This window comes from Molossus molossus, unplaced genomic scaffold (genome assembly GCF_014108415.1).
Source record: "Molossus molossus isolate mMolMol1 unplaced genomic scaffold, mMolMol1.p scaffold_m16_p_22, whole genome shotgun sequence".
Classification (NCBI taxonomy): Eukaryota; Metazoa; Chordata; class Mammalia; order Chiroptera; family Molossidae; genus Molossus; species Molossus molossus.
Genome location: NW_023425358.1, coordinates 33,515,977 through 33,531,946, shown reverse-complemented (window position 1 = coordinate 33,531,946; position 15,970 = coordinate 33,515,977). Strand labels below are relative to the sequence as shown.

Here is a 15,970-nt window from a genome sequence, read left to right as displayed (position 1 = left end):
ATAAGAAAACAGTGTTAAATGCACTCTAATCAGAGGGCTCTTTCTGTCAACCGTCACGACTGATGTGAAAGTCAGACCTGCTTGTCACGTCAATTCCTTCTCCAGCAGGACCTTAAAATCAGAGTTCATGCATTTTCAGATATCTGATTGTCGTGCAGCCGCAAAGCCGAAGCGCGGGACCCAGGGCTCCCCCCTCAGCCTGGCGCCTTGATGTAATCAGAGCCTCCTTTTTATCCCCACTCTCGAGGAAGGCCAGCCAGGCCACCTTTTTGATCATCGTAACCTTGATGCAGCAGAATAATTTATCCATGCCCCCGGATGAGGAAATTGCAAAATATTATTTATGAAGGTGAACTGACGCGTCGTAATTCTGGCCCTGCGTTTCTGGATGCGGCTGGCCGGAATAGGGAGATGTGGGTGATGTTTGATGATAAAACGGGACATTGTGCCCATTCGAGATGGAGGTATTGGGGGAGCAGGGAATCCGGGGTTCCTCAAGAGAGTTTCCAGGGACAGAGAATTATTCTAGAGGCTGACCTACACTGCCTTTCCCTGGACTCCCGAGTCAGGAGTAGGAGAATAGTCCCCAGGAAAATACAGAGAGGCCAGTGTGAGAGGGCCTGATGCACAGTGCTTTCAGGAAAGGAAAGATACGAGGACCTTCCTTTGAGGGTTGCGGCCTTGGGAGGTTGTATAGTACCGTGGTTACAGCCCTGGCTTTGGAGCTGGCCAGCCTTGAGTTTGAGTCCTGGCTCTGTCATTTCCTATGTAGGATGTGACACTGAGCAAGTTAGGTCACTTTTTGAACCTCAATATGTTCATCTGTACAATGGGAATAACAACAAATCTGCCTAAGACCTGCCTTGAGACAAACATGCAGATAAAGGGTAGTTGTCTGGTCAACAGGCCTGACTCCTTACCTAAGTAGCAGTTAAGCTGAGTGATAGAATGCAGCTCTGTATCCAGATAGCTTGGCCTGGCTTCCCAGCTCTGTTCCTCAACTGACTGTGTGACCTTGAACAAGTCACTTCACCTCAGCCAACGTTTTCCTCGGCTGTCAAACAGGCATAAACAAGTTTCCTTCCTCATAGGATTCTCTGAGGGTTAAATGAGTAAATGGAAGGAAAATGTTTACCAGTTACTTATCTCATAGTAAATGCTCAGTAAATGTTGGCTAGTAACGTTAACTTCCCAGGACAGTTCTTAGCTGTCTTCCTTCCAAGAAGCTGCTCCCAACCTTGATTCAGATCTGCCAACAGTGTCCTATTGATTTTAAAATCCAAAAGGATTTGCCGTCCTTGTGTTTTGAAAATTCTTCTGAGCATTAAAAAGTCCCTTGTAAGGATGTATGTTCTCTGGGAGGACCCACCCTAGCATCTGTCTGCCACAGGGGGGATGACAGACCCCAATGTCTCTGACCAGCCAATTCACCAAATCGGATGCACCAACTCCTGAAAACATCACCACACTCTCAGGCACCAGCCAGAAAGTTCAGCGCAGTAAATGTTTTGCAGCCTCTCAGCAATTTGGGGTTCTACTGAATTAGTGTTTGCTATTGAATTAGTATTCATCTTCTCTAATATGATATAAAAGTATAATCACATTAGTGACTTTTATAGCACATTAGATTATACATTTGGAACACGTGCCCGCCTGAAGCAGCTTTAAAAAAATAAAAATAAAAACGGCAACAATAACAAGTGAACCATCTTCCACCCTGGCGCACAAGCCCTGGCTTTTCCAGCTGGGCTGCAGCAACCTGGGTAGAAAATTCTCTTCTCTCTGCCTCCTGGTCCCTACAGGGAAAGAATTTTCATTCCACCGACCTGATTTGTGAAGCATTGAATTTAAGACCTTAATAGTCGTTCCAAATGAATGTTTCTTTAATCCCGGGGCAGAAATGTAGGCTGTGGTTGAGATGTAATTAATAGCACTAATTACTCTTCTCTCCCTCTATCTCCTTTTCCTTCTGCCATCATCTCTGTTCCCCAAGAAACCTTGCGAAAGCACCAGAAATATTCACCTTTTGCTGTAAGAGATCCCTGGACAGGGAAACCAGTCAGCGAACCCAGAATCCACTCTCACCCCTTACCCCCTGGGCTCCCTGTTTAGAAATATTTTTCCTCTACCTCCCAGTGGTTCCTTCAGTTCTGAGACTCCTGGGCTTTCTAGAAGTTGAGGTTTTTCTAGAACCTGTTTCCAGCCATCTTGGTGATTCAGCAAGTTGTGAAGAGTGATGTCTTAAGGAAGCAGCAGTACATGGCCTGACTTTCCTGAGCATCTTTTTCTACAGTACAGCCTCATTGATGCATTGGATTAAACATGCTTGAAGTTCCTCACAGACTCCCCCAAGGTCCCTGCCAGCAGATGCCCGACACTGAGGGGCCCCATCAGCAGTCCTGTTGGGCTCAAAGCTCAACCCCCCCCAAACCATGGTCTACCAGAGTATAAAGGACTAAAAGGTTTTTTATACATAATGAAAGAAAGTCAACTGGTTGCAAGGGCTAAAAGGATTTATTTGTACACTGTCTCATCCCCAGATAATTAGAGGTGTGTAGGTCCACCCAGGCAGGCTTTGAAAGGAGGTTGCATCTGATATGCCAACTTCACCGATTCAGTGGTAGCTCCCTGGAGAACCACATTGAGAAGGGTTCTCAGACCACATTTTGGGTTAGCAAATGAGTCTCATTCCATCAACAAGCATTTGATGTGCCAGGTACTGGGACCACCCTTGAACTGGGCAGCCAAAATCCCTCCCCTAAAGGAATTCACATTCTCATGGGGGGAGGCTGATGGTAGATACTAACAAGGCCAGCTCATGCAGGGCTTGGGCACAGGATAGAGTTGGCATCCTATTCTAATTGCAGTGGAAACCTATTGGAGGATTTTCAACAGGGAAGAGCTAGGATCTGGTTTATGTTTAAAAGATTGAAGCTTAAAAAAACACTCTGGGGCCCTGGCCGGTTTGGCTCAGCGGTTAGAGCGTCGGCCTGCGGTCTGGAGAGACCCGGGTTCGGTTCCCGCTAAGGGCACGTACTTCGGTTGCAGTTTGTCCCCGGCTCTGGTTGGTTGTGCGGGTGGCAGCCACTCGATGTGCCCCTTTCACATCGATGTTTCTCTCTCTCTCTCTTCCTCTCTCTCCTTCCCACTCTATCTGTACAAAAAATGGAAAAATGTCCTGGGGTGAGGATTAAAAAAAAAAAAAAAAAACACTCTGGGAAAGGAGACAGGAGGAGAAGTTAGAAGATACAGTTCAACATTATGTAGGTGTCTGAGCAAAGAATGGTGGAGGATGGGTACAAATTACTTGATTTGTGATAAACTGTAGAGGTCAAACTCACTGAATTTATCAATGGGTTGGATTGTAGGGTAGGAGTGAGTGATCCATTAGTACTGTCTGCCACAAGTGTGGGAGATGGCAGTGGCCACATACATGCATGCTATACAATTGCCATCTCTGCCTCGTAAGTCATTTTTAGGCTAATGGAGGGCGTTGGGGAGTATGAAGAGTCGCTCACAGATAGTAATTTGTGGCTTTTGCAGCAGCTACAAGTATCCCGTGAGGAGCGTTTGAAGGGGGATTTTCACTGGCTGTTCATGGAAACACGATGGAGAGGGGTATGTGATGACACATTGTCTTAACCTGACATTGTCCAGGGATCAGTAAGGCCAGTGGAACCCTCAGAAGACATAGACCAAATCCCTATAGAGATATGCAGAGAACCAACATGATTCCATAGAGACACAATCAAGAAGGTTCAAAGAAAAGAAGTAAGGCAGACAGCCATCGATGGAACAGGTTAATAGAAAAACAGTTTTTGATCATGTCAGGTGGAAACAGCATCAGAGACAATCCCCTCTTCTTCCCACTCTACCTATAGGAAGGACCCAGCAGGGTTGGGGGTGGAGGGGCAGTGTTTAATAGCAAATGACTAACTGGAAGCACCTTTGAGTTATTTTTTTCCCTAAAAGCCCCTAGCTTCTCTAAGAAGATGGTCTGTGTTCAGACATTTGGAGAAAGTACATTGCCGTGTGATTAGGCAGGATGGAAAGACAGCCTGGACTTGGGGAGGAAGAGCCATTTTGAAAGCCTGGAGAATCCTGTGGCAAGGCTGCATGCAGTCTGGGGGACCTGTGAATCTTATTTCTAATTTTCTAAAATCCATGAAGATAAGTGGAATTTTGTAAGATTATGGTACTGAACAGGGCTATATGTGTAATGTGTATCTTTTTGTATAAAAAAAAAAAGATGTGTGAGGATAGACTTTGGAATTATAGGCCAGTCTGCTCAGCTTCCATTCCTAGGAATGAAAAAACTGTCAAGCAATGAACTGTAATCTCCGCCCTTACACCCTCGGTTCTCACAGCCAGCCCTGTGGCTTTAGGAACATCCCGCCCTGGACAAACGTAATTTCCCTCACTGACAGACAGGCTGGCGGCAAGGGTGGGAAGCACAGGAAATGAGGTCCGTGCTTCCACCCAGGCCCCTGCCCCTCGCTCCTGGGGGGGGGGCCGTGCAGAACCTCAGCTCTCAAACCTAGCTGCTGTTTCGACACTTCGCCATCCAGCCGCCCAGGTATTGACAGCACCCACCTGGGAGCCCAGCCTGGCATCTTCTGCCAGGAGGCTGGGCCAGCTGGGAGAACTGTGGGGATAGCCCATTTTAAAATATTAATTTTCAAAGGTGCATTAGTCCATAAGCAATACAGGTGTAGTTTTGTGGGTTTTTAAAATCCTCACCCAAGGATATGTTTTTATTGATTTTTAGAGAGAGAGGAAGGGAGAGAGAGAGGAGAGAATGAAACATCAGTGTGAGAGAGCATCATTGATCGGGGATTGAACCTGCAGCCTTTTGGTGTATGAGGTGACACGCCAACCAATTGAGCCACTCGGCCAGGGCTATGTGTAGTTTTTAAAAACAGACATTAAAGACGAGTGTGGAATGAACTTCAGCCTCCTCCTAGCTAGTCCTCATTTCTTTGTTTTTCCAGTACATTTTTACTCATCAACAAGCATGTAAGTACAGCCCCCCCCTCCCTTTTTTTTAAATAGAAAAGAGGTTAGGGATTGTTTCTTTTTTTCCTTCAATACTTATTGAGCACCTACTGTATGCTGGATGCTGAGAATACAACGATGAACAAAACGTCCTGGACCACCCCCTACAGACAGTCTAGGAGGGGGCTGGGAAGACAGATGTGAATCTTGTAAACAAATAGGATGGAAGAATCACAAACTGTGGCCCTACAAAGAGAATCAAGTGTGCCATGGTGGAGCAGCAGGGGCAGGGGTTATTAAATGACCCCGAAGGCTGAGGAGCCATTCTTGGAAAGAGGCAAGTATCCCAGTGGGAGGCATGTGTCAGTGCCTGCTTATGTTTGAGTGTGGGTGTCTGGGGTGTCTGTGTAGTCGGGGTATGTCTGGGCACATGTGTTTTTATCTCTGCGTGTCAGGATGGGTACTTCTTTATGTCTGCATGTCTGGGCTTGCTACACATGTGTGGCCTGTCTCAGGAGGGCGGCTCTGAGAGCTCACGTGACCCTAGTGTGGAGGGACTGGGAGATGCAGGTGGAGAGCAGGATGGTGCCCAGCGTGCAAGCCTGGAGGGCCCAGGAGGGCCACACAGGAGGGCCCAGGTTTTTGACTCAGTGCCCAGGGAGCCGATGGAGGGGTGTGCATAGGAGCGATGTTCTCCTACACCATTGTCAGGGTGCCTGTGAAACAGCGTTATAGGGGGCATATGGGTGGCCCTGAGGAAGCTGGGTGGTGGCAGAGGACAGATTAGGCTTCCCTAGATGTGGAGCCGACGGGGTTCGCGGGTGGATGACTTAATGTGGCAGAACAGAATGAATGGAAATGCCTCCCAGGCTCCTGGCCTAGGCATCTGGGTAGATGTGGTGCTGCTTCCTGAGAGGCGCAGGTGCTGGGAGAAAGAGTTGGGAGCAGGTGGTAGCCCACCCAGGGTTCCCTGTTGGCCATGGGAAATTTGAGGTGGCTGCGACCTTCCAGAGGGAATCTCAGGTCTGCAGTGGGTATGCAAATGGAGCTCAGAGTCCTGTGGACTGAAGGTGAGTCCCGGGCAAGACCCCCAGAGGACCGGGCCACGACTGTGGGACTGTGCATACGACCTTTTCCTGGCTCCGAAGCCCTGAGCCAGAGCACTGAGGCCCTCCATCGGTTACCCCCACACAGCCCGCGAGCGCTAATGTTAGAAACCTATTAGAAGGATGTCTCCTCTCAAGACTGAGCCCAAAACCACAGCAGCAGGGAACTGCGTGGAGTTTGGGTGTTTGCAGGGCTGGCTCCCCCAACATTGAGGCCCTGGAACATTGGGTCACCTCACCAGGGGCTGGAACAAGCTTCCCAGAGGCCAGTTCATGTCATCTTTAGCTCAGGAAGTAAGGGTACATTGCATTGCTAAGATAATCATCTCTTGCATGTCTTGGTTGATGGTAATCTTAAACGCTAAAATTGTTGAGCATTTTACTGTGTTGGCCCTGACCACCCACAGGCTCAGTTAATTCTCACAGCAACCCAAGAGGCAAGTTTTATAATGATTCCCATTGTGCAGCTGAGGAAAGTGAGGCTCAGCGAAGTAGCGGTTGCACAGCAGTATAGTGTAGACAGGATCTGAGCCAGACAAGTCTGACTACAAAGCCCCATTCTCTTAGTTTTCACATTCTATGCCAAGCGCTTGCTATATGTTGTCTCTTAAAGTCACAGCTACTCTTCATAGGGGTGTTATAGACAAGGAAACTGAGGCTCAGAGAGAGGAAATGCCTTGCTCAGGGTCACACGGCTGGTAAGTTGCAGCACCAGATTTTGAACCCAGACCTGTGGTAAGCCTTGAACTCTCTTTTGGACATGGGCATGCTCTTGGCCACCAGCCCCCGCCTCCCTCCACTGGCAGTAAAATTCTGTCTGTGTCCCTTTAGTGACCCGCCAAGGGCAGGAGATGGGACTCTATGCTTGGGGCTGTCCTAGCAACTTCCTAGGCAAGGCTTTACAAATTAACTAGAAACACCAGAGATTCTTGGGCTTCTTGGAGCTCTGTGGCTAAACCTGGTGAGAGCCTCTTCTGAGAGTGGTGGGTTTATTGTGGGAGCTGGTGCTCACACTGGACTCTTGTGGCATTAAAACCCCCACTTCTGGAATGTGCAACCTTAGTTAGCTCATGGGGTTTGGGCCGCCCTGTCCACCAGGTAATCTGATGTCTCAATAGTAGAGGGAGCTGTATAGGACTCATGACGTGCTTCAGAGAGAGTGTGTGTGTGTGTGTGTGTGTGTGTGTGTGTGAGAGAGAGAGAGAGAGAGAGAGAGAGAAAATCACACCCTGATTTAGACACCTACTTACTGAAGCTTCCTGAAGACCCTTGTTTGATTAGCAGAACTGTTATGAGTATGGGATTTGGGTCAGGCTGCTGAATTTTGTGTTCCATCTGTGCTGCTGGCTGTCTGACCTTGAGCTTGACTGTACTTAACCTCTTCACGCCTGTTTCCCCACCTTACATAGCACTGTTGTAAGAAGCAAACAAGTGCCTAGAACTGTATTTGACATACAGTGTGTACTCAGTGTATGTTTGTTTAGCTAAATGTTATTATTGCTGTTATTGCTGTCTAAAATAGGTTTTTCTGAAAATGGCCAGAGAGTAAACATTTTGTGCTTGACAGGCCACATGGCCTCTGTTGTAACTACTCAACTCCTGCTATTGTAACAGGAAAGCAACCATAGACAATATGTACATGAATGAATGTGGCTTTGTTCCAGTAAAACCTTTCCTGTGTCTTATATATGAACATGGCAGGTGGGGAGACAAGAGTCCTTTACTTTTGGGAAAGTATGACCCTAGGGTTACCAGTAACCATTTTCCCCAGAATATGGGGAGCCAGCCATGGTGAGAGAGAATGAGGACAGGTCAGAGGGAAGCAGAGTCAAAAGGGAGACATCAAACTCCGTCAGAATTGTGTGAGCTGCTGGATCCAGCCATCCCTGAAGCCATCCCTGCACTGTTAAGATATATGAGCAATGGTTTCCCTTTTATCTTTGAGTTAGGATTTTACTGCTGAAAGTGAAGAGTGCTGAATAATATTATCCTCCTCCCTGTCATTGCCTTTCTGCTCCACCCAGGTATAGCCACTTGCCCACTTATATCTGCTCCTGCCTGCTGGGGATCAAGTTTATGTTACTACCCAAGAGCATGTCTTAGTCCCCAACATATAAGGACATGCTACACCTTCTTTTCCTGTGGGGATTTAAATAGTTTCTCTTTCCTTTTCAAGAGTGTATGACCTTGAGCAGGTAGATGACTTCATTTCCATGAACCTTAGTTCTCTGTTTTGTAAAACGGAGTTAATCATCATTGGACCTGCTGCATTGGGTGGGTTAAGAGGGTTAACATTTATAAAGCACTTAGAACAGTCCCTGGCACATACTAAGTACTAACTAGGTGCCTGCTGTTATTACTGTCTGCAAACTGAGCTTATAGACTCTCTAGGCATTTTCTGCCAGGAAGGAGATCATCAGTTCCCTGAGGCAGGGATGGAGTCTTTCCTTATTCCAAGCACCAGCCCAGGCTTGGTATTGAGTGGACATTTGGTGTTGTTGAATAAGAGTTAGAATAAGCCAGTCACCGATATTAACCATGAGAGAACCAGACAGATCGGAGCTAATGCAGGGGTGTTTGTGATTAGGAGTCCAGCTATCATTGCTTCCGGGACTTATAGAACCTTGAGACACAGGAATGAATGTGATGGGTCCCACAAGCAATTGGAGCGTTTGAATGTTGGGGGTTTAGACCTTCACTACATAAAGTATGGTCCACCATGGGCAGGTGGTATCAGTATCACCCAAATGCCTGTTGAAATGCTGGGGCATGGCCCCACACTGGACCTCCAGAATCAGATTCTGCTTCAACAAGACCTCAGGCAATTCTTGTGCACATTAGAGTTTAAGAAGCTGAGAGGATGTGTAGATGCTGCCAACTGGGCCCCTGTGTCGCGAGGGGCTGTTTATGGAGGTGAGGACATAGGAGATGTGGGCCTTTGGGCTGGTTTATTTGGTTCCAGCTGTCTGGAGTGGAGAGCAGGAGGGTGCATCCCTCACTGTCTGGGGAAAGAAAAATGGGAAGGTCACTGAGGTCACAGCAGATAGGATGACAGGAGGATCTACAGAACCAAACCGGAGTGACTTTGCTGGGAAAGTGGCCTCCAGACAAGAATCGAACAGAGGTGGGCTCAGAAAATACAAAAGTTTTGGGGAGGAGGAAAGTCAGTATTATTTGCTAAAGGAGAGAATTTGAGCCAAGTGCACAGTGTGAGCTTTGAAATCCACACAGACATGGATTCAAATTATGGTGCTGCTGCAGCTTTCTCACTGTACAGCCTTGGGCAAGGAAATAGCTCTCTGAGCCTCACCATCCTTGTCTAGAAAATGGGGCTAAAATAGCACTGAATGTCATCGGGATGTGGGGAAGGTTAATGCAGTGGTGACCAGAGCTGAGCGCCTCACATCGTAACTCCAGGGGTAGTGACATCACAGTGGGAGCTTGAAATTGACCATGGTGGGAGGATTTATACCATGGAAGTGATACACATCAGTACTTTCTTTTTCTCCAGAGACCTGGTTTGTTAAGCATTTACCAGCACACCACTGGTTAAATGACAAGATGTGTTTGAATTGTCATGCCCAATGCTCTGGGGTGGTGGTTACGAATGAATATATTACTATTATATTAATTATAGGACTGTTATATTACTAATATTATATTAAATGTTTTTCGTGATTGGACTTTCTGTGTGTTGACTATGACATTTATTTTAACTCCCCAGTGGCCTTTTCTACTAACCCTCTAGCTCCCAGCCCCAGTTCTGAAGAACTGATATTGTCAGCTGAGCTCTAGATAGATGAAGTATCTTATAGACACCTGAAACAAACATTTGTTAAGCATGGACTAAACACCAGATGATGGAAAGCACTTCTCATGTATGATCTTATTTAAGCCCCCTAACAACTCTGTGAGGTATGACCCCATGGTGTGGATACAGGTGGGGCTCAGAAAGGTTGAGTGACTTGCCCCAGGTTGTGCGGTGGCTCAGTGAAGGGGCTGGGCTTTGAACTCGTGCATTTATACTGCAGAGGTTGTGCTCTCCTCTGGTGGACTCAGAGAGATTAAACGTGGAGGGGGCAGGTATTTGGGTCCTTGTGGTATGGACCTTCCTCCTTGCTGAGCGGCTTAGGGGAGGAGGGAGGGCATTGGGCAGTGTCAATAAGTCCTGACAGTGTCATCTGCTTGGCGGATGGCAAACAGTCCAATTTTCCGGGTCGTGCGCCGGCCGCATTCTTATTGGCAAGGGGATATCTGTGTTGGAAGGAAATCTTGGCCACTTGCCTCTTGGCAGCAGGCTCTTGGCTGCCACGTGGAGCACTGCTTGGAGGCGGGGGCGGTGGTGGTGATTATTCTGCAACCTTGTAGTTTCAAATGGGCTGGGGGCTCCGCTGGTCTCACGCAGGCTGACAGAGACTAAGAGCTACCCCTGTCACTGAGAAGCCCGTACTCAGCTTCTTCACTGTTCTCCTGCCTCTACCTATTTCCTGCTGTCCCTCAAGCCTCTCTTTTTTCTAGGACTTAAGGAACCAGTAAGATGACAGGTGATTTGGCAGCAAAAGAAGCAACATCTCCTGTCTTCACAGGCCTCCATTCCCTCAACTCTACTAAAATGGGGGCTTTTGCTTTCACAGCTCCCAGTTTTTCTTAAGATAAGGTTCAGGCTCCCTGCTTTGGCTTGAGAATCTGTGATATGACCCCTGCCTCCTGCCTCTGCATCATGTCTCCCCAGGAGGACTCATACTCAACTGTTTGTTTTTCCACAGTGCCTAGTGTAGAGCTCACTCAGAACATGTGGATGAACTAGACTCACTTTGGGATTTGCCGTCATTGTCATTACTGTGTCTAAGGCTGACTTACCACATGCCAAGTGCTGTGCAAGCTTCTAAGTTTTTCCTGTTCTTTTCTCCTTTATTCTTCATAACAACTCCATAGGTACATCCTGTTTTTCCCATTTTACAGAGGAGGAAATCATCACACATAGATTAAATTACATGTCTACGATCACCCAGCCTAGAACATGACAGTGATAGATTTGAACCCAAGTTAGTCCAGAGCCCAAGCTGGCTTGAGGTAGGTTTTCCTTAAACTACTTTGTAAGAGCCTGTCATCAGCTCTGTCATCTCCCCCACCCCTGGCCCCGTGGCCTTGTCAACACAGCAACCCAGTTTGCTGGCTCCATCACCCTAACTCTGCTGTGTCCACACATCCTTGATGAATTAACCTTGGCAACACCGGCCTTGCCTTGTCACACCGATAAAGGGAGTGCTACTGAGGCCTGGGTTGCGGAAGGTATAATGGACCCCTCTCTCTGCTTGTCTCCTTTTCCCTGCAGATTCCAGGGTTGCTCCAGTGTTTAGGAAAAGAGTTGGAAGGTTCCTTATGGGGGCAGAGGGTTTGGGGAAACAGAGGAGACCCCCTATGTTGATTCCTTCCAAGGGGATCCTCCCTCTACACCTAAACCTCATCTAGTCTGTCCAGGATGGCCCAAGTGGCTCTGCTCACAGGGGTGCCTGTCTCACGGTGTCCCCGCTTTGCTCAACACCAGGCCAACATTCCTGCGCTGAGGTAGAAAAGAGTCGGATTGTGTTAGCGATTCTCCATCAGACTGTGTCATATTTGGGTGGTATTGTATTAACAGTTGTTTTCACTAATGTGATGAGAAAGGTGCTAATCTGAGAAGACTCTCCCATTGTATCACGGAAAACAAATATTAATATGATTCGATGGGAAGTGGCTAATAAGAAACTAAGTTACTAATATGACGTGATGGATTGGTGGGAGGAATTTAGGTTGGGTGCTTGAACTTTTCTGGAATGTTCAGTGGTGGATGGTTGTTGGGTGGGGGGGGCAGATGGCAGGAGCTCCATGTTACAGTCCCTCAAAGTTAAGGCTTTACATCTATGTTGCATCATGTCCCCCAAAAGTTCACATCCACCCAGAATCCAGAATATGACTTTATTTAGAAACAGAGACTTTGCAGTTGTAACTAGTTAAGGTAAGGTCATAGTGGTTTAGAATGGGCCCTAGATTAAATGACTAGTGCCCTTATAAGAGGACCGTGTAAAGAAACATACACAGGGAGAATGTCTTATGACAGCGGAGGCCAAGATTGAAGTGATGCAGCTACAAGCTACAGTCCAAGCAATGCCAAGGTCTGCCAGCCACCTCCAGAGCTGGAGGATTTCCGATTTCTAGCCTCCAGAGCTGTGAGAATGAATTTCTGTTTTGAGCCACCCAGTTGGTGGTACTTTGTTACAGCAGCCCCAGGACACTAACCCACCCCCTTTCTCATCACTCCCTGAAAAGGAGAGGCAGGTTCAGCAACATCCATCTAACTCAAAGACAGCAAATCAGCTTCCAGTGTTCCTCCAGCCTCAGGACTAGCCCCACTGCTTGACCAGACCCCCACCCCACCCCCACTTTAAAAGGAAGAAGCCTTCTCAGTCTCAGGGCTGTTGGCATATGGGCTCTGCAGCCTGCTTTGTAGCATGTTAATATGTGATTAAAGGGGTCTTAAAATACCCATTAGTCCCCCTCTGGTATAGTGCTTTTGGATTTAGAACAGAATATTATTTACTCATTAGCTGATAATAGACCCTGAGTACTTGTTGTATGTATTGGGACAATTATTAGAGAGTGGGTTACACACAGAAGCACAGTTCCACTGGTATGGCCGGTGGCAAGAGGGCCTGGGAGCACAGAATGACCCCTGGGCTCTACAAGGAAAGCAGGGGTCTGCTAGAGATTGTCTGCCATTTGAGTGCCCCACTGGAGGGGGTAATGAGGGGATAGAATTTTTTTATCCTCACCCGAGGACATTTTCCCATTTTTTTGTTCAGATAGAGTGGGAGGGAGAGAGAGGAAGAGAGAGAGAGAGAAACATCGACGTGAAAGGGACACATTGAGTGGCTGCTACCCACATGACCAACCAAGGGCTACCGAGGTACGTGCCCTTAGTGGGAACTGAACCCGGGTCTCTCTGGACCGCAAGCCAATGCTCTAACTGCTGAGCCAAACTGGTCAGGGCATGAGGGGATAGAATTTGAAGTGACCATCTCTAGCAATGGGGATGCCAATAATAATGGCACCACAGTGGTGAGGGGTTGCACCTGAGCATCACCCTAAGCTTCCCAGAATGAGATGATTCATTAGTAACACGACGGCTACCACAGAGTTCAAAGGGGTGGGGTGACTTGCCCAGGACACAGCTAGCAGGTGGCCAGAGCTGGGTGCAAACTCAGCTCTGTTTATTAGACCTTTTCAACATTCCTGCAGAAACTGCTTGATGAGTCCAGTCTTCCCTTTCTCCAGTGGAAAGAGGGACTTGAACATCATTTCCTCCTGTGTTTATTTAGTGTGTTGGAAAGATGAAAATAGCAGCACATTGTCCCTACTCAGTGTCTGGGTCCTAGACCTCTGGCCCCATGCGCTGGGAAGGCCATGGTGGAGGGGACAGGAGTGGAAAGGAGCATGAATGCCACAGGAATAGTTGAGCCATTTCACAGGAAGCAGGAGGGGCTCTGAGAGGGATCGAGGAGTGACCAGACAGGGCTGTATTTGGGAGCAGTGACTCCAGTGGAGGTCTTGGAATCAGCGTGGAAGAGGCAGGGATAGGCCAGAGAGAATCTGAATCAGCCATGACTTTGGTATCAGGAGGAGGGAACAGAGCTGGTGATACCCCTCACTGACCTCACAGGTATTGATGGGTGATTCAGCGTGAGTATGAAGATGATGTGAAGGTTGGGCAGCCCCCAGTTTGATGGACACCATGCAGGGTGTGGGAAGAAGGTCCCCAGTTCATCCTCACCCATACCTTGACCTTGGCAAGCTTGATTTTCAGGTGACTGGTTTGCAGTGATTTGGGGAACAAACTCATGAACCTCTTAGTATGATGAGTGGCATGTCGTAGGAATGAAATACTGGTGAACTTAGAAAAGGACCAGCACCAGAAACCTCACCTTTAGACACAGATTCACCCTGCCTCCTGAGATGTGATAGAAGAAAAGACAAGAGGGGCTCTCTTGTGTCCTCACTTCCAAGATGACCAAGAAAAGAAGGAACAATGGTTGTGCCAAAAAAGGCCGCGGCCATGTGCAGCCTATTCGTTGCACCAACTGCGCCCGATGCGTGCCCAAGGACAAGGCCATTAAGAAGTACGTCATTTGCCCTGGCCGGTTTGGCTCAGCGGTTGGAGCGTCGGCCTGCGGTCCGGAGAGACCCGGGTTCAGTTCCCGCTAAGGGCATGTACCTCGGTTGCAGTTTGTCCCCGGCCCTGGTTGGTCGTGCGGGAGGCAGCACTCGATGTGTCCCTTTCACATCAATGTTTCTATCTCTCTCTTCCTCTCTCTCCCTCCCACTCTATCTGTACAAAAAAATGGAAAAATGTCCTCAGGTGAGGATGAAAAAAAAAGAAGTACGTCATTTGAAACATAGTAGAGGCCGCAGCCATTAGGGACATTTCTGAAGCGAGTGTCTTTGACACCTATGTGCTTCCCAAGCTGTATGTGAAACTACGTGACTGTGTGAGCTGTGCCATTCACAGCAAGGTAGTCAGGAATCGTCCTCGGGAAGCCCGGAAGGACCGAACACCCCCACCTCGGTTTAGACCTGCGCGCGGGTGCTGCCCCACGACCTCCACCAAAGCCCATGTAAGAAGCTAAGTTCTTAATGACTGAAGAAAAGTTCTCTGGAAAAAAATAAATGGAAATTGTACTTTGAAAAAAAAGACAAGAGGGGCTTCTTATATGAGGGTGGGGTGGGTCTCTCTTGGCCCAGGGCAAGCAGCTTGCCTCCCAGTTTCCATGGCGTGCAGGGAAACCTCGGCTCACGTCGCTTTTGTACACAGGCGGCCAGGGGTTTTGTAGGTCTCCAGAGTATGGGCACCTGTCCATTATGAACACAGATAGGAAGGGCGTGGGGTGCCCTCTCTGGTGCGTCATTCTGACACTGAAGAAGCCAGAGCTGTTTGCCGAGACGCAGGCCACAATTAGAAGCAGACGTTACCTTTGTCTAATGCCCGAATGAAGAACAGGGCTCCCTGGTGAAAGATTAGCAGGGTCCCCTCCACGTCCCTGGAAAGGAGCCAGTAGAGAAAGCAGAACTTGGCAAATTTGCTTCTGTCCATCTCTCACTCTAGATATATGGGTCCACATCTCAGCCAGGCAAAATAAATAAACTACTTCCCAATGGGCACGCGGCAAATGTGCGCGCGCGTATGAGTGTGAGAATAAAGCTCACCATGAGCCAGATATCAATTTCTGTCAGAGAGATGCAGAGCATCTGAACCAGAACTAAATAAAAATAAACATTAAACAATTATTGAATTTAGGTTTATTTTAAAAATCAGCAGGGTTGAGGGAACAAGCCACCCATTAGCAAGGCAGAACTATTGGGCCTTTTAACAACCCGCTGGTTCTTGGCTGCCAGGGAGATTTGGGCCGTACAAACTGTGGAAACTCCGGATCCTATTGATTAAAGATGATGCGGTAACAGGCCAATTATATCGTCTTGGCTGCTTGTGGCACTGGCCGACGCCAAATACCCATTTGTCTTTGTGGGAAGGGCTTTGTTTGGGGGGCTCTGGGAGGGCAGCTCAGTGTCCTCATTCTGGTCAGTGCATTTCACCCCTTCTGCTCCCTGCAGTGGTGGAGGCCTGAGCTGTCCCTGAGTCATGCATTTTTCTTTTCCCTGTCCTCTCCACAGACATCCGTAGTTCATAAGGAACCTGTGTCTTGTCAACCAAATCAATGCAAATAACCGGTGAGCGTTTCTCGACTTTTCAGTAATAATTGATCTTCCCAGGACTGATATCGTTTGGAAAACATAAGTAAGGAGAGCAGCAGTGAGCCAGATGTCCGTGTTAAGGG

General features: G+C 48.0%; 1 protein-coding gene and 1 pseudogene across 4 annotated transcripts in view; both read left to right on the top strand.

The window, feature by feature from the left end:
- Window positions 1–15,970, top strand: part of CUX2 (cut like homeobox 2) — a 219,455-nt gene that overhangs the window by 91,941 nt on the left and 111,544 nt on the right. The window lies entirely within an intron of this gene.
- LOC118640161 lies at window positions 14,145–14,790 on the top strand (annotated as a pseudogene).